Raw genomic sequence first — 16,415 nt, forward strand, 5'->3', positions numbered from 1 at the left:
TCAAAGGGGTGTTTATCCCCGGGTCGGGAGGTAAAAGTATAAAATGTATGGGTTACATGGATGATGTGTGTGTGTTGTGCGACAGTATGTGTGATTTGCAGCGAGTGAAGTTGTGTGTTAGTTTGTTCTGTCTAGCGTCCGGTTTTAAGATAAACTGGGACAAGAGCGAATACAAAACTTTCGGGTTTACCCGAGAAGTGAATGAAACTGAGATGAAAAGGGTGAATGGTGAAATTAGAATGCTAGGGGTATGGTATGATGAAGGATTGAATGGATATAAAAATTGGGAAGTGTTGTGTGAGCAGATTCAAAGAAAATTTGATTTCTGGAGGCTCAGAGAGCTTTCTCTCACAGGGAAGCTGCTAGTTATAAAAAACGTCATCCTACCCATGGTCCTTTTTATTGCTATGGTGTTCCCACCAGGTTATAGGTGGACGCAAAAGTTAGTTAGGCTACTCCATGTCTTTTTCTGGAGTAGCCCCATAGAAAAGGCAAAGAGAGAAATACTAGTCAAAAAAAGAGAATTAGGGGGTCTGGAATTTCCAGACCTAACAGTTTTTATCGGTCTTAACTATATAAAGAACTTCGCACTGAGTCTAAAGAAAGACACAATGGCTGGTGCTTTAACCAGGTACCTCTCAGGTACCATAACCAGAAAACTTAAATGGCCAATAGACTTTTGCGGCAAACCATATGCCTTTAATTGCCCCCCAGGGTACCAATATGTAGGGAAGTTTATAAACCAATACCAGTTACAGGACGTACAAATGGATGAATTTATTACAGGAAAAAAGAGGCTAAAAACTCGATGCCTAAACCAGGTATTATGCCCAATTCTGGGTTTGAACTCCACAGAAGCGGCAGAAGTATGGAAAAATGTTGGGAAGTACAACACTACCAACAAGCAAAAAGATCTACTGTGGATGGCTTCTCACAACGTTTTACCGGTGCGTAGTGTCCAGCACAGGAGAGGGCTAAACCCCAATCCTGATTGCCCGAGAGAGAGGTGTGCAGGTGAGGAGACTTTAGAGCATGTATTTTGGGGATGTGGTTATGCCAAAAAACTGTGGGGGAGGTTGGGTGGAATATCTAAAAGTATTACTGGAATTGATGTGTTAACTTTCAAAATTATAATGTATGGCATGGCAAAGGTGGAGGATGGAAGGAAGAGAGTGTTGTGGCTTTTTCTTACTTGTGTAAAAGAGGTTATTTGGAACAATCGCAATTTGCTAATATTCCGCAAAGAGGATATTCCAGTCGAGGATGCTATAAAAATGGTTTTGGAAAAATTATACTTTTATTATAAGTTGGACAACAGTAAAGGCCTTGATGGAGAGGGATTGTGGAAATTCATGAAGTGGAAGGCCATGTTAAACTAAGAAAATGTTTTATGTAACATGAAAATGTAAAATCCCTTGGTTGAAAACAAATAAGAACAGATTTAAAAAAGGAAATAAACTGACAACATACCGATGATGATTCGTGATGCTGGCCTGAACGAATACTAGCCACGGTTATAGCCAGATGTTCACCATATCTGAATGGTATGGAAAAAAAAAAAAAAAAAAAAAAAAAAAAAAAAAAAAAAAAAAAAAAAAAAAAAAAATCTGTTCTTATCAGTTTAATATCTGATACGTCCCCTATCTGGGGACCATATATTAAATGGATTTTTAGAACAGGGAGCTGGAATCGGAGCTTGCTCTGTCCACTCCACGCATTGACCTGGTATTGCATTACTTCCAGGATCGGTGCACCCCTTTCCAATTCAGTTGAAAGAAAGAGACAGAGGACTGACCGACCAACAGAGAAGATTGCTGCACCTGGCAAGCTAGCAAAGAGAAAATTGACAGTTGGACGTGGCCTGATGCTGTGACTGACTCTACCTGAAAGGTACTTCATTAATTATTTTCTTTGATTGATTGATTGATTGATTGATTGATTGCAAATGACATTACTGCTGCAAAGTGTCTGATTTGCTGCCATTTTATTCAATTTTAAATGCATTGAATTCTTTTAAAATTTTTGGGCATAAATTTATTTCTGAACTTGCACTTGACCGGACACTTGAATGGGTGTGGTCAAACGGTGGGAGTGGTTTATGCAGATTCGCAAAATTCGGCAAAATCCGCTGGCGTCACAAGATAACATTTGCACATGTCACTTTGCCTTGCACAAAAGTTTTTCTTTTCTTTTTTTTCACTTTTGGTGGCAGGTAGGGAAAACCTGCACAAGCTAATTGATTTCTACTTCATTAAGGGAAAGGAAAAAAAAACAAAAAAAAAAACAAAATAGGGCTGCAGCAGCATGGTGCACACCTTGAGCGGTGCACAGTGAACACGGAAGGGCGCCAGAACAGGTGCCGAGCGCTTGCCATCGCTTCTCGGCCTTATGGCTTACGATCAAGTGCAGTCTTAGGATTGTATTTGGTGTCTAAAGGTTTGCGAAGGGGTACCCGCCACTCGGCCTTAGGGGAAGCCTGGGTGAATAACCTAGGCCTAACCTATGCTGCTATTGGGCTGGCGGCTTAGTCCCCCAAGCAATCGAGAGCGATCGCACTAGGGAAGGCTTCGGCCGGACCGGGTGTTAACCTGAGCGAACATCCGAGCGAATACAAGATATCTTGCGGTTCTGCTTGATATTTTTTTGTGGCGGACAAGACTCTTTGTGACGGACTGTGCAGCGGACAAGGTAGGCATCAGCTTCCCTTCGGGATAGGTCCGGGGTCTGGGGATTGGGGTGGCCGGAAGGTTACCCCCTGTCCTTTGGTGGCCAGAGACCATATCACCTTCTCTTAAACGGAAGGAAAGATCCAAGCTGAGACATGCCTTTCATTATCCAGGATCATGGGGAGACTCCCCTGAAACAGTCCATACGAATCGTTGTTACGGACAAGGCGTTGGTTGCGAAAGATCTGCGGTATATATACGAGAAAATACTGCTAACCAGACTCCGAGTGCGTAAAGAGGAGATATTGTGCTTAAAAAGCACTAAGGACGGTGGTATTGTCTCCTTTAATCAAAAGTGCACATACGACACTGTATGGAAAGAATTGGAGGAGGCTAAAGAGGATGACGAGATCCTAAAAGGCTTTGCCTTCAAATTCTTGGGCGATCACGGTAAAGCCCAAGTTATAATCAACATGTATAGCCCCTTCGTACCTGTGGAGGATATTGCCACCTTCCTCCGGATCTACTGTTGCGAGGTGGCGGGTCCGATGACGGTGGCTAACGTTACCGGGGTGGATGCATGGTCCGGGAAATACCGCTTTGATGTTAAGTTCCGTTCCGCCCCTGTCTCAGGGGGGGGAACGGGAGGATATTGGCATCCACCCCAATTGTTTTACCTCGGGCGAGAAAGAGGATCCCTTTATTTTAATGGGATGGACATCCTCTTCTGCCGTAAGTGTAAAAGATACGGCCACTTAAGAGAAACCTGCACTGAAAAAGTGTGTAATAAGTGTGGGGGCACCGGACACGAGTCCCCAGAATGTAAGAACGCCTGGCGGTGTAACTTGTGTGGGGAGAGTGGGCACAAGTTCACAGAGTGTAAAAGCCGGCACGGGAAATCTAAAGCAGCTAATGCTAGTGGTGAGGGTGCATCTGGCGCAGGTGGCCCGACATCCACTCAGAGCGGAGGAGGTAGTGCGGCTGCGGGGAGCCAACACCAGACCCCCAAAACTGCTGGTCCGGCGGATGCCACGACCCCTAAAACCGCTAATGCGGCCAGTACTGCCAAACCCGCTAATGCAGAAAAATCCGCAACCGCGAAAGGCGGTACGTTCAAAACACCCTCAGTTATGGGTAGCGGGGCTAAGCCCCCTGAGTCGATTGTAAAAAAAAAAGCTGACTTGCAAAGTAGCCCCTCCCCTGCCAAGGGAGTGGGAGCTAAGAGCACTAAAACAGAGGGCGCGTCCGGGGAGCCCCCCCAGAAGGGGGATCTCGCGGAGCGTCCGTCTGATAAGAAACAATGCACTGCCGGTGGAGGGTCTGGTCCTGTTATCGTGCCGGAGACCCAAGTGACATCTGTCGGGAGTATTCCTGGTCCTGGGACAACGTTGGAGGAAGGGATGGACTCAACGCAAACATCTAAAAGAGGCCGAGGACCGTCTGAAGTCACAGATACAGACGAGGAAGGGCAGAGTCATCGTCCCCCAAAACTCTTCGTCCGGCGTGCATCTAAAACACCATCCCAGTCGGGTTCGGATGTGGAGGTTCCTAGGATTGATCCCGTCCAGCCGCCTGGAGAAGTTAGCGGAGGATCCCAGTACATCTCGGAGTTTTCGGATTCTGAAGTCTGATGGGGATCCCAATCAAAATTATCTCACTTAATGTGAGATCTTTAAAGGGCCCTGTCAGGAGGGCCACTTTATTTGATTATTTGGAGAACTATTCATTTGACTTTTGTTTTTTGCAAGAGTGTAACATCCAAAACAGCATGGACTATACATACCTGGCGAGATCCTGGAAGCATGGCTCCTCTGCCTGGTCCGGGGGCAACGACTCTAAGTCCTCCGGCGTCGCAATTCTGAGTAAGGGAGGTCATGTGGACATTTCGGCGATTGAGGAAATCGTGCCGGGAAGGATGTTGCTCGTCAATGCTGTGTTTAAGGGTATACAAGTGCAAATTGTAAATATTTATTGTTCCCCCAACAAGCAGGAACGTGTGGAGCTGTTATCGTTATTGCCTCTCTTCTGTAATGCTTCCTCCCCTCTTATTATAGGGGGAGATTTCAATTGTGTATCTATGGGGGAGCATAGGGGTGGAGGAGGGGTTAATACTAGAGATCGTTCCTCAGGAGTCTTAGCAAATTTTATATCAGACTTTAAACTGATAGATTGCTGGCGTAAATTATTTCCAAATGACTCTGGGCATACTTGGACCAGCAGGGGAATTTCGTCTAGAATTGATTTTATTTTTGCTTCAAGAAATGTATTGCCTGTATCCTTTTCTCTTCACAGTAATTTATTTTCAGATCATATGTTACTAGCTGCTACCCTTGAGTTGGAGGGAGAACAAAAGGTGCAGAAGGGTCCTTGGAGACTTAATACCTCCCTCCTACAGGATCTTGGGGTAAGAGAAGCCTTCTTACAAACATACAGGCATTGGCAGGGCCAGCAAAACTCCTATGGGAATATGTTAGATTGGTGGGAGCAGATTAAAATTAAAATACGTGCTTTCTTCTCAATGGTGGGAAAGAAAAAAGCCCACGAGAGGAAAAATAGCTTTTATGTGCTTAATAAAAGGTTACAAGTTTTACTAAAACTTAAAGAAATTGGTGTAGAGGTTAAAGGGGACATACTCTGTCTAAGAGCAGAGATTGACCGGGTGATAGAAGATCGAGGTAAACAAATAATTTTTAATGCCCGTGTGAGGGATTTGGAGGAGGGGGAGAAATGTTCCCGGTACTTTTTTAAAAAGGCAAACGACAAAAAAGATATTATAACTAGCTTAGAAGGGAAAGATTCTATAGCTGAGATGCTAGACGTAGCTTTTAACTTTTATAAAGATTTATTTGGTTTTAAAGTTATCGATAGCTCCAGCAAGGATTTTATGGGTGGTTTTATTACACGCAAGCTAGACAGACACGATCATGACAAGTTGACAGAAAAATTAACACAGGGTGAGCTGTTGCAGGTAATCCAAAGCTTCGCAACAGGGAAGGTCCCAGGGACTGACGGTATCCCTGTAGAATTTTATATCCAATTCTGGGACATTTTAAAAGACGATCTGTTGTTAATTTTTAACGAGGTTTTAAACGTAGAAATTTTACCCCCCTCATGGAGGGAGGGCATGGTATCTTTGCTTTTTAAAAAAAAGGGTGAGAGGGGTCTTTTAAAAAACTGGCGCCCGATCACGCTTTTAAATGTTGATTACAAGATTTTAGCAAAGTTTTTAGCATTACGTTTAAAACCTTTTACTGATAAGTTAATCCACCCGAGCCAAACATGTGGTGTTCCAGGTAGGAGCATCACGGAATCTTTAAACCTTTTAAGAGATCTCATGTGGTACCAGAAGGAAAGGGGTCAGGGCCTGGCAATTATGTCGCTTGATTTCGAAAAGGCCTTTGACCGGGTATCACATGAGTATCTTTTTAGTGTTTTATCCCTTATGAATATTCCTAGTTTTATATTGTCTAAAATTAAATTATTATACCAGTCTTGTTTTAGCAAAATTTCAGTGAATGGGTTTTTAACCAGGGGGGTTCCTTTATTATCTGGCGTAAAGCAAGGTTGTCCGCTATCGCCTTTCTTATTTATTTGCGCCATAGAGCCCCTGCTGGCACTCCTTAGAAAAGATAAATTAATACGTGGAGTACCTATCCCTGGTGGAAGAGGTAATGATGTTAAAATCCTCGGATACATGGATGACGTGACCATCACGTGTACCGGGTCACCATCACTGAGGAGAGCGTTAACTAATACACAGATTTTTTGCTCTGGATCTGGTTTTAAATTGAACATAGAGAAGTGTGATTGTTTTTATTTTGGTCCCTGGGATTCTTCGGAGGTCCCAGGAATAGTGATGCAACAGAACCATATAAAAATTTTAGGAATTATTTTTAATTACGTCAATAATGGGGTTTTAAGTTGGGACGCCGTGATCTCCAGAGCTGAGAAAAAATTCTCAATCTGGAAACTAAGAAACCTCACAATGGAGGGAAAAATTTTAATAATAAAATCTGTCATAATCCCTATGTTTTTATATGTTGCAATGGTTTTCCCCCCCTCGATTTTATATATAAAAAAGATGACTAAAATATGTTTCCACTTCCTATGGGGGTCAAGGATGGAGAAACTGAAAAGGGAAATTATGTATAAAAAGAAGGAGAACGGGGGTAGAGATATTCCCGACTTTTTTAAATTTTTCTACATAAAATATTTTAGTTTCTGTTTTAAATGTTTTTCTATGGGGAGTGCTTTTAGTTCTTTTCTTAAATATACGTGTGGCATGGTTTTTAAAAGATGGTTTAGGGTTCCCTTGGGGTCCCCGGTTTTACTATGTCCACCTAAACATTATGTGATTTTAGAAAGAACAATAAGGCTTTTTAAACTCCAGGAAACTGACCCAAACATTTTAAAAGACCAAAGGAAATTAACAGCGTTTTGCAGAGTCGGGGAAATAACTGAAAGAGTTGGTGGGTTTACCGGAACCAGGTCTCTAGTGGTGTGGAGGAACGTTTTTGGTAAGTTCCTGGCGAACAGCCACAGGGACCTGGCCTGGTCGATTATACACCAGTGCCTGCCCACAAGAGATTTTCAGCACAGGAGGGGCCTGGTGGCATCGGCCAGCTGTGTAAGGTGTAGCAACAGAGAGACAGTACTGCATGCCATATGGAACTGTGGGTTTGCCCAGGAGGTGTGGAGGTGGGCGGGCCCCCTTTTTAAAGAGGTATGTGGTCTCAAAGATTTTAATCATACCTATGTATTTTATGGTTCCTTTATATGCCCTGATGTTATTAAGCAAAGAATTTGTTGGTCTTTTATAAATTGTTTTAAGAATGCATTGTGGAAAACCAGAAATATTTTAATGTTTAAACGTGAGGTAATTGATCCTGAAAACTGTTACAAGTTGGCTTTAAGTGAAGCATACGTATATTATTTAAGAGATGCTAAGCAGTTGGGCCAGAGGGAGGCCGCATCTAGATGGAGGCCTTCCTTCTGGAATTTTTCTTGATATATGTTATGTGCTTACCCCTGTATTATGTAATTGTGTTATTCTTTCTTTTGAAAAATTCAATGGTTTATACTTTTGTAAATAATCACGGTTTAAACTGTATGTGAAGTTTATCAATAAAGTTGATTGTTAAACCGTATCTGTTCTTATCAGTTTAATATCTGATACGTCCCCTATCTGGGGACCATATATTAAATGGATTTTTAGAACAGGGAGCTGGAATCGGAGCTTGCTCTGTCCACTCCACGCATTGACCTGGTATTGCATTACTTCCAGGATCGGTGCACCCCTTTCCAATTCAGTTGAAAGAAAGAGACAGAGGACTGACCGACCAACAGAGAAGATTGCTGCACCTGGCAAGCTAGCAAAGAGAAAATTGACAGTTGGACGTGGCCTGATGCTGTGACTGACTCTACCTGAAAGGTACTTCATTAATTATTTTCTTTGATTGATTGATTGATTGATTGATTGATTGCAAATGACATTACTGCTGCAAAGTGTCTGATTTGCTGCCATTTTATTCAATTTTAAATGCATTGAATTCTTTTAAAATTTTTGGGCATAAATTTATTTCTGAACTTGCACTTGACCGGACACTTGAATGGGTGTGGTCAAACGGTGGGAGTGGTTTATGCAGATTCGCAAAATTCGGCAAAATCCGCTGGCGTCACAAGATAACATTTGCACATGTCACTTTGCCTTGCACAAAAGTTTTTCTTTTCTTTTTTTTCACTTTTGGTGGCAGGTAGGGAAAACCTGCACAAGCTAATTGATTTCTACTTCATTAAGGGAAAGGAAAAAAAAACAAAAAAAAAAACAAAATAGGGCTGCAGCAGCATGGTGCACACCTTGAGCGGTGCACAGTGAACACGGAAGGGCGCCAGAACAGGTGCCGAGCGCTTGCCATCGCTTCTCGGCCTTCTGGCTAAGATCAAGTGTAGTATCTGTTCTTATCAGTTTAATATCTGATACGTCCCCTATCTGGGGACCATATATTAAATGGATTTTTAGAACAGGGAGCTGGAATCGGAGCTTGCTCTGTCCACTCCACGCATTGACCTGGTATTGCATTACTTCCAGGATCGGTGCACCCCTTTCCAATTCAGTTGAAAGAAAGAGACAGAGGACTGACCGACCAACAGAGAAGATTGCTGCACCTGGCAAGCTAGCAAAGAGAAAATTGACAGTTGGACGTGGCCTGATGCTGTGACTGACTCTACCTGAAAGGTACTTCATTAATTATTTTCTTTGATTGATTGATTGATTGATTGATTGATTGCAAATGACATTACTGCTGCAAAGTGTCTGATTTGCTGCCATTTTATTCAATTTTAAATGCATTGAATTCTTTTAAAATTTTTGGGCATAAATTTATTTCTGAACTTGCACTTGACCGGACACTTGAATGGGTGTGGTCAAACGGTGGGAGTGGTTTATGCAGATTCGCAAAATTCGGCAAAATCCGCTGGCGTCACAAGATAACATTTGCACATGTCACTTTGCCTTGCACAAAAGTTTTTCTTTTCTTTTTTTTCACTTTTGGTGGCAGGTAGGGAAAACCTGCACAAGCTAATTGATTTCTACTTCATTAAGGGAAAGGAAAAAAAAACAAAAAAAAAAACAAAATAGGGCTGCAGCAGCATGGTGCACACCTTGAGCGGTGCACAGTGAACACGGAAGGGCGCCAGAACAGGTGCCGAGCGCTTGCCATCGCTTCTCGGCCTTTTGGCTAAGATCAAGTGTAGCATACATTCTGCTCAGTGTTTGTGTGCTGCCAAGGATCTTAGCCGGAGGTGCCCCGGGTACCCTCTACTCGGCCTGGTAGGAAAAGTCAGGTTTATAGCCTGGCTGGAACTGCCTGCTGCTATTGGGTTTGAGGCTTAGTCCCGGGGCAACCAGAAGCGATCACCTGGAGAATCTATTGAGACTCCTAGGGTCTGATTATTTACAGATCAAAGATCTACAATGGATCTAAGACGGAAGAAGTTCTGCCTGAGGTTCTTCCTTAAGAAAGATGCCGCTAGAGCTGATGACTGGTCGGAGATGTCGGTGGTGAGGATACTGGAGGATCGTTTGATGGTTCGGAGGGAGGATGTCCTGGCCATGCAATGGAACGCCACCAAGAGGTCTTGCGATGTCACCTTCACTTCGGAGCAACTGTGTTCGGAGGCCTTCCTCGGATGGTACGGAGGCGGGACCACTGGAGTCAGGGACCGAGTGAGCTGCTTGACTTCCTTGCACGGGGGCTGGAAATCGCTGGTCGTGTCTATGGATGACCCTTTTGTGAGTGCTGCGGACATTATGGGCTTTTTGAGACTTCATGTGCCTATGTGCAGGTTCAAGAAGGACTTATTGAATCAAGCTGGTTATTGGACTGGTAAAAGACGTTTTTCCGTATGGATTGAGGAGAAAGACATGGACTTATTTAACGGAGCAATCCAGTTTGATGGTAAGACTGGGTTTGCCTTTTGGGAGGACTCAAAGGGGAAATTCCCCAGGAAAACGGAAAAAAAAGGGACTTTGTTGCCAGATGAAGGAAATTCCATGGACAAAATAGAGACTGAGAGTGTTTTTTCAGAGTCTGTTATTTCTGATGCTTCCTTTACAGATTTAACTCCTGTCCGTGATGAGATGCAGGAACCCGGTAATAAAAAATGTAAAGAAATGATATGTATGGAACAAGAATTTAAATATGAACTAGTAGTAGAAAAAGTGATAGAGAAGGAGCCAATTATGTGTAATGCAGAAATGACAGTAGAAGGGAAAGATAGAATAAGGATAGTGAAGGTGAGGGAAAAAAGAGAAGTTAGTTGTATGGAGCCTAGAGAGAAGGTATTTACAAAAAAATGGGTAGGAGAAGCAAGTAAGTTAAAGAAGGGTATGGGTAATTATGGACACTGTAGGTATGTAGTAGTTAAATCATTCCATGAAGGTCATTACAGGTTTTTTGAGAAATACATAAGTGATCGTTATGCTAGAGATGTGTTAGAAAAACGTACTTTAAATGAGGATGAAATGGATGTGTTATTTATGATGGCCCTGGAGGGAGGATGCCCTGCGCGAATATCCCCAACGTATGAAAATGGTAAATATAGGAAAAATAGAGAACTGTATGATAAAATACAAGAAATAAAAGAAATGAGAGAGAAAGAAATGGAAAAAATGGTACAAACAAAAGTGTAAAATACTGTTAAATATTGTGAAAAACTGTGAGATGTACAGATGTTTTTTGTTGTTGTTCATTTGTGTGTTGTATGTGTAGTAATATGGAAAATTGAGAAATAGTGTTTTTTCATTGTTATTTTGTTATGTTTAATAAAAAATGGCCCTTAGTGGCTAGTAAATCAAAAAAAAAATCTGTTCTTATCAGTTTAATATCTGATACGTCCCCTATCTGGGGACCATATATTAAATGGATTTTTAGAACAGGGAGCTGGAATCGGAGCTTGCTCTGTCCACTCCACGCATTGACCTGGTATTGCATTACTTCCAGGATCGGTGCACCCCTTTCCAATTCAGTTGAAAGAAAGAGACAGAGGACTGACCGACCAACAGAGAAGATTGCTGCACCTGGCAAGCTAGCAAAGAGAAAATTGACAGTTGGACGTGGCCTGATGCTGTGACTGACTCTACCTGAAAGGTACTTCATTAATTATTTTCTTTGATTGATTGATTGATTGATTGATTGATTGCAAATGACATTACTGCTGCAAAGTGTCTGATTTGCTGCCATTTTATTCAATTTTAAATGCATTGAATTCTTTTAAAATTTTTGGGCATAAATTTATTTCTGAACTTGCACTTGACCGGACACTTGAATGGGTGTGGTCAAACGGTGGGAGTGGTTTATGCAGATTCGCAAAATTCGGCAAAATCCGCTGGCGTCACAAGATAACATTTGCACATGTCACTTTGCCTTGCACAAAAGTTTTTCTTTTCTTTTTTTTCACTTTTGGTGGCAGGTAGGGAAAACCTGCACAAGCTAATTGATTTCTACTTCATTAAGGGAAAGGAAAAAAAAACAAAAAAAAAAACAAAATAGGGCTGCAGCAGCATGGTGCACACCTTGAGCGGTGCACAGTGAACACGGAAGGGCGCCAGAACAGGTGCCGAGCGCTTGCCATCGCTTCTCGGCCTTCTGGCTAAGATCAAGTGTAGTATCTGTTCTTATCAGTTTAATATCTGATACGTCCCCTATCTGGGGACCATATATTAAATGGATTTTTAGAACAGGGAGCTGGAATCGGAGCTTGCTCTGTCCACTCCACGCATTGACCTGGTATTGCATTACTTCCAGGATCGGTGCACCCCTTTCCAATTCAGTTGAAAGAAAGAGACAGAGGACTGACCGACCAACAGAGAAGATTGCTGCACCTGGCAAGCTAGCAAAGAGAAAATTGACAGTTGGACGTGGCCTGATGCTGTGACTGACTCTACCTGAAAGGTACTTCATTAATTATTTTCTTTGATTGATTGATTGATTGATTGATTGATTGCAAATGACATTACTGCTGCAAAGTGTCTGATTTGCTGCCATTTTATTCAATTTTAAATGCATTGAATTCTTTTAAAATTTTTGGGCATAAATTTATTTCTGAACTTGCACTTGACCGGACACTTGAATGGGTGTGGTCAAACGGTGGGAGTGGTTTATGCAGATTCGCAAAATTCGGCAAAATCCGCTGGCGTCACAAGATAACATTTGCACATGTCACTTTGCCTTGCACAAAAGTTTTTCTTTTCTTTTTTTTCACTTTTGGTGGCAGGTAGGGAAAACCTGCACAAGCTAATTGATTTCTACTTCATTAAGGGAAAGGAAAAAAAAACAAAAAAAAAAACAAAATAGGGCTGCAGCAGCATGGTGCACACCTTGAGCGGTGCACAGTGAACACGGAAGGGCGCCAGAACAGGTGCCGAGCGCTTGCCATCGCTTCTCGGCCTTCTGGCTAAGATCAAGTGTAGTATCTGTTCTTATCAGTTTAATATCTGATACGTCCCCTATCTGGGGACCATATATTAAATGGATTTTTAGAACAGGGAGCTGGAATCGGAGCTTGCTCTGTCCACTCCACGCATTGACCTGGTATTGCATTACTTCCAGGATCGGTGCACCCCTTTCCAATTCAGTTGAAAGAAAGAGACAGAGGACTGACCGACCAACAGAGAAGATTGCTGCACCTGGCAAGCTAGCAAAGAGAAAATTGACAGTTGGACGTGGCCTGATGCTGTGACTGACTCTACCTGAAAGGTACTTCATTAATTATTTTCTTTGATTGATTGATTGATTGATTGATTGATTGCAAATGACATTACTGCTGCAAAGTGTCTGATTTGCTGCCATTTTATTCAATTTTAAATGCATTGAATTCTTTTAAAATTTTTGGGCATAAATTTATTTCTGAACTTGCACTTGACCGGACACTTGAATGGGTGTGGTCAAACGGTGGGAGTGGTTTATGCAGATTCGCAAAATTCGGCAAAATCCGCTGGCGTCACAAGATAACATTTGCACATGTCACTTTGCCTTGCACAAAAGTTTTTCTTTTCTTTTTTTTCACTTTTGGTGGCAGGTAGGGAAAACCTGCACAAGCTAATTGATTTCTACTTCATTAAGGGAAAGGAAAAAAAAACAAAAAAAAAAACAAAATAGGGCTGCAGCAGCATGGTGCACACCTTGAGCGGTGCACAGTGAACACGGAAGGGCGCCAGAACAGGTGCCGAGCGCTTGCCATCGCTTCTCGGCCTTCTGGCTAAGATCAAGTGTAGTATCTGTTCTTATCAGTTTAATATCTGATACGTCCCCTATCTGGGGACCATATATTAAATGGATTTTTAGAACAGGGAGCTGGAATCGGAGCTTGCTCTGTCCACTCCACGCATTGACCTGGTATTGCATTACTTCCAGGATCGGTGCACCCCTTTCCAATTCAGTTGAAAGAAAGAGACAGAGGACTGACCGACCAACAGAGAAGATTGCTGCACCTGGCAAGCTAGCAAAGAGAAAATTGACAGTTGGACGTGGCCTGATGCTGTGACTGACTCTACCTGAAAGGTACTTCATTAATTATTTTCTTTGATTGATTGATTGATTGATTGATTGATTGCAAATGACATTACTGCTGCAAAGTGTCTGATTTGCTGCCATTTTATTCAATTTTAAATGCATTGAATTCTTTTAAAATTTTTGGGCATAAATTTATTTCTGAACTTGCACTTGACCGGACACTTGAATGGGTGTGGTCAAACGGTGGGAGTGGTTTATGCAGATTCGCAAAATTCGGCAAAATCCGCTGGCGTCACAAGATAACATTTGCACATGTCACTTTGCCTTGCACAAAAGTTTTTCTTTTCTTTTTTTTCACTTTTGGTGGCAGGTAGGGAAAACCTGCACAAGCTAATTGATTTCTACTTCATTAAGGGAAAGGAAAAAAAAACAAAAAAAAAAACAAAATAGGGCTGCAGCAGCATGGTGCACACCTTGAGCGGTGCACAGTGAACACGGAAGGGCGCCAGAACAGGTGCCGAGCGCTTGCCATCGCTTCTCGGCCTTCTGGCTAAGATCAAGTGTAGTATCTGTTCTTATCAGTTTAATATCTGATACGTCCCCTATCTGGGGACCATATATTAAATGGATTTTTAGAACAGGGAGCTGGAATCGGAGCTTGCTCTGTCCACTCCACGCATTGACCTGGTATTGCATTACTTCCAGGATCGGTGCACCCCTTTCCAATTCAGTTGAAAGAAAGAGACAGAGGACTGACCGACCAACAGAGAAGATTGCTGCACCTGGCAAGCTAGCAAAGAGAAAATTGACAGTTGGACGTGGCCTGATGCTGTGACTGACTCTACCTGAAAGGTACTTCATTAATTATTTTCTTTGATTGATTGATTGATTGATTGATTGATTGCAAATGACATTACTGCTGCAAAGTGTCTGATTTGCTGCCATTTTATTCAATTTTAAATGCATTGAATTCTTTTAAAATTTTTGGGCATAAATTTATTTCTGAACTTGCACTTGACCGGACACTTGAATGGGTGTGGTCAAACGGTGGGAGTGGTTTATGCAGATTCGCAAAATTCGGCAAAATCCGCTGGCGTCACAAGATAACATTTGCACATGTCACTTTGCCTTGCACAAAAGTTTTTCTTTTCTTTTTTTTCACTTTTGGTGGCAGGTAGGGAAAACCTGCACAAGCTAATTGATTTCTACTTCATTAAGGGAAAGGAAAAAAAAACAAAAAAAAAAACAAAATAGGGCTGCAGCAGCATGGTGCACACCTTGAGCGGTGCACAGTGAACACGGAAGGGCGCCAGAACAGGTGCCGAGCGCTTGCCATCGCTTCTCGGCCTTATGGCTACGACCAAGTGCAGGTCTAACTTGTCTAGTCGTACCAAGTGAGGTATTGGGGTACCCCCCCTTCGGCCTTGCAGGTGTCCCACAGGTTCTAATTTCTTGTGAATCTTGTGGGCCCTGCTTGCTGCTATTGGAGGGGGGCTTAGCCCCCAATAACGAGTCGCGATCGACTCCTGGAGGGCGGCAGCCTGACAGGAGGAAGCGTGATCGATTTGTGTCCCTAGATACAGATCGCTACTGCCAATACGATGGATCAGGAACTGGGTCCGGATAAGATCCCGGCTTTTGCCCGGGTGGCGAATACAGTACGATTCTGCGTGGCGGAAGTGCGGAGACCCTCCTTCACCATGAAGATCTTGGTGCAGACGATCCTAAAAGACGTGTTCAACGTGATGAAGCATGAAATTTTGGCGATTCAAGATTATCCGAAATCTGGCATCTACGATGTAACCTTTACAGGAGAAGGTATTCATAGATCTGTCCTCTCTAAGCTGCTTGTTGTTGCAGATGATGATCCAAGACTGGCACATATGGTTATTTTTGGACATGAGCTAGAATTGGTCAAAAACATTGTTGTAAAGATGTACTGTCCTTTAGCCAGACAACTGGAAATTACAACTTATTTAGAAAAATTTTTCCCCAAAGTGAAGTTTTTAAACCGGATCTTGAATGACGAGGGTGTCTGGACCTCTAAATGGAGGTTCCAAGTAGCCTGCAGGAGAAATATACTACACCCAGCTGGTTTTGAAATCCCCCCAGCCAGATTCAAGTTTGGGGACTTTGTGGGGGACTTTTTCTACACAGGCATGCCTCCCTATTGCCGCATTTGTAGGCACTATGGACATTACAAAGAATTTTGCCACAGTAAGTGCAGAAAATGCGGAAGTCAGGATCATGAGCAAGATGAGTGCACTATGGGCAAAAGATGTAGTTATTGCTTTTTAACCACTCATTTATATCGTGACTGTCCTGTAAGGGAAGCCGGAAAGGTGGCGGAGAACGAGGAGATCTGCAGAGGTCTTCTGAGTGACATCCCGGAACCTGGAGATCGTCCGGAGGATCAAGTGCCTGAGATTGAAGGTCCGGGTGAAGTGCGGCGTGAGGAGGTAAGGCCCTCAGGGCTCCCAGGTCATAGTGCTGCGCAGGTGACCAGATCCCAGACTGTAAGGGAGGAGATGGGTGGAGAGCAGGGCTCCAGCCGTGAATCAGACGGTATGGACACCAGCGGACCCCGAGAGCGAAAAAAAAAGAAAAAGAGGCAAAGGAGGAGAAGTGGTGAGCAGCAGGAGGGGGAAGCTTCTGAGGAGGAGACTCCGGATGAGGCTGACCCCCCTGCAAGAAAGGTTTCTGCCAAAGTGGTAGGTTCTCAGAGCGGGGACCCAGG

The 16,415-nt window shown here is 43.0% G+C and overlaps 6 non-coding genes and 2 pseudogenes across 6 annotated transcripts; all 8 read left to right on the top strand.

Moving 5' to 3' along the window:
- Positions 1-1,588: 1,588 nt before the first annotated feature.
- Positions 1,589-1,759, top strand: LOC142187155 (U2 spliceosomal RNA; annotated as a pseudogene).
- A 6,031-nt stretch (positions 1,760-7,790) lies between these two features.
- Positions 7,791-7,966, top strand: LOC142187135 (U2 spliceosomal RNA; annotated as a pseudogene).
- A 613-nt stretch (positions 7,967-8,579) lies between these two features.
- On the top strand, positions 8,580-8,770 carry LOC142187175 (U2 spliceosomal RNA). The gene has a single exon (XR_012712518.1). It is a non-coding gene; the product is annotated as a U2 spliceosomal RNA (small nuclear RNA).
- Positions 8,771-10,991: 2,221 nt separating this feature from the next.
- Positions 10,992-11,183, top strand: LOC142187125 (U2 spliceosomal RNA). The gene has a single exon (XR_012712489.1). It is a non-coding gene; the product is annotated as a U2 spliceosomal RNA (small nuclear RNA).
- A 613-nt stretch (positions 11,184-11,796) lies between these two features.
- Positions 11,797-11,987, top strand: LOC142187177 (U2 spliceosomal RNA). The gene has a single exon (XR_012712519.1). It is a non-coding gene; the product is annotated as a U2 spliceosomal RNA (small nuclear RNA).
- A 613-nt stretch (positions 11,988-12,600) lies between these two features.
- LOC142187178 (U2 spliceosomal RNA) lies at positions 12,601-12,791 on the top strand. The gene has a single exon (XR_012712520.1). It is a non-coding gene; the product is annotated as a U2 spliceosomal RNA (small nuclear RNA).
- A 613-nt stretch (positions 12,792-13,404) lies between these two features.
- LOC142187179 (U2 spliceosomal RNA) lies at positions 13,405-13,595 on the top strand. The gene has a single exon (XR_012712521.1). It is a non-coding gene; the product is annotated as a U2 spliceosomal RNA (small nuclear RNA).
- Positions 13,596-14,208: 613 nt separating this feature from the next.
- Positions 14,209-14,399, top strand: LOC142187180 (U2 spliceosomal RNA). Its single transcript, XR_012712522.1, has one exon. It is a non-coding gene; the product is annotated as a U2 spliceosomal RNA (small nuclear RNA).
- Positions 14,400-16,415: the final 2,016 nt, after the last annotated feature.

This window comes from Leptodactylus fuscus, unplaced genomic scaffold, assembly GCF_031893055.1.
Source record: "Leptodactylus fuscus isolate aLepFus1 unplaced genomic scaffold, aLepFus1.hap2 HAP2_SCAFFOLD_134, whole genome shotgun sequence".
Taxonomy (NCBI): domain Eukaryota; kingdom Metazoa; phylum Chordata; class Amphibia; order Anura; family Leptodactylidae; genus Leptodactylus; species Leptodactylus fuscus.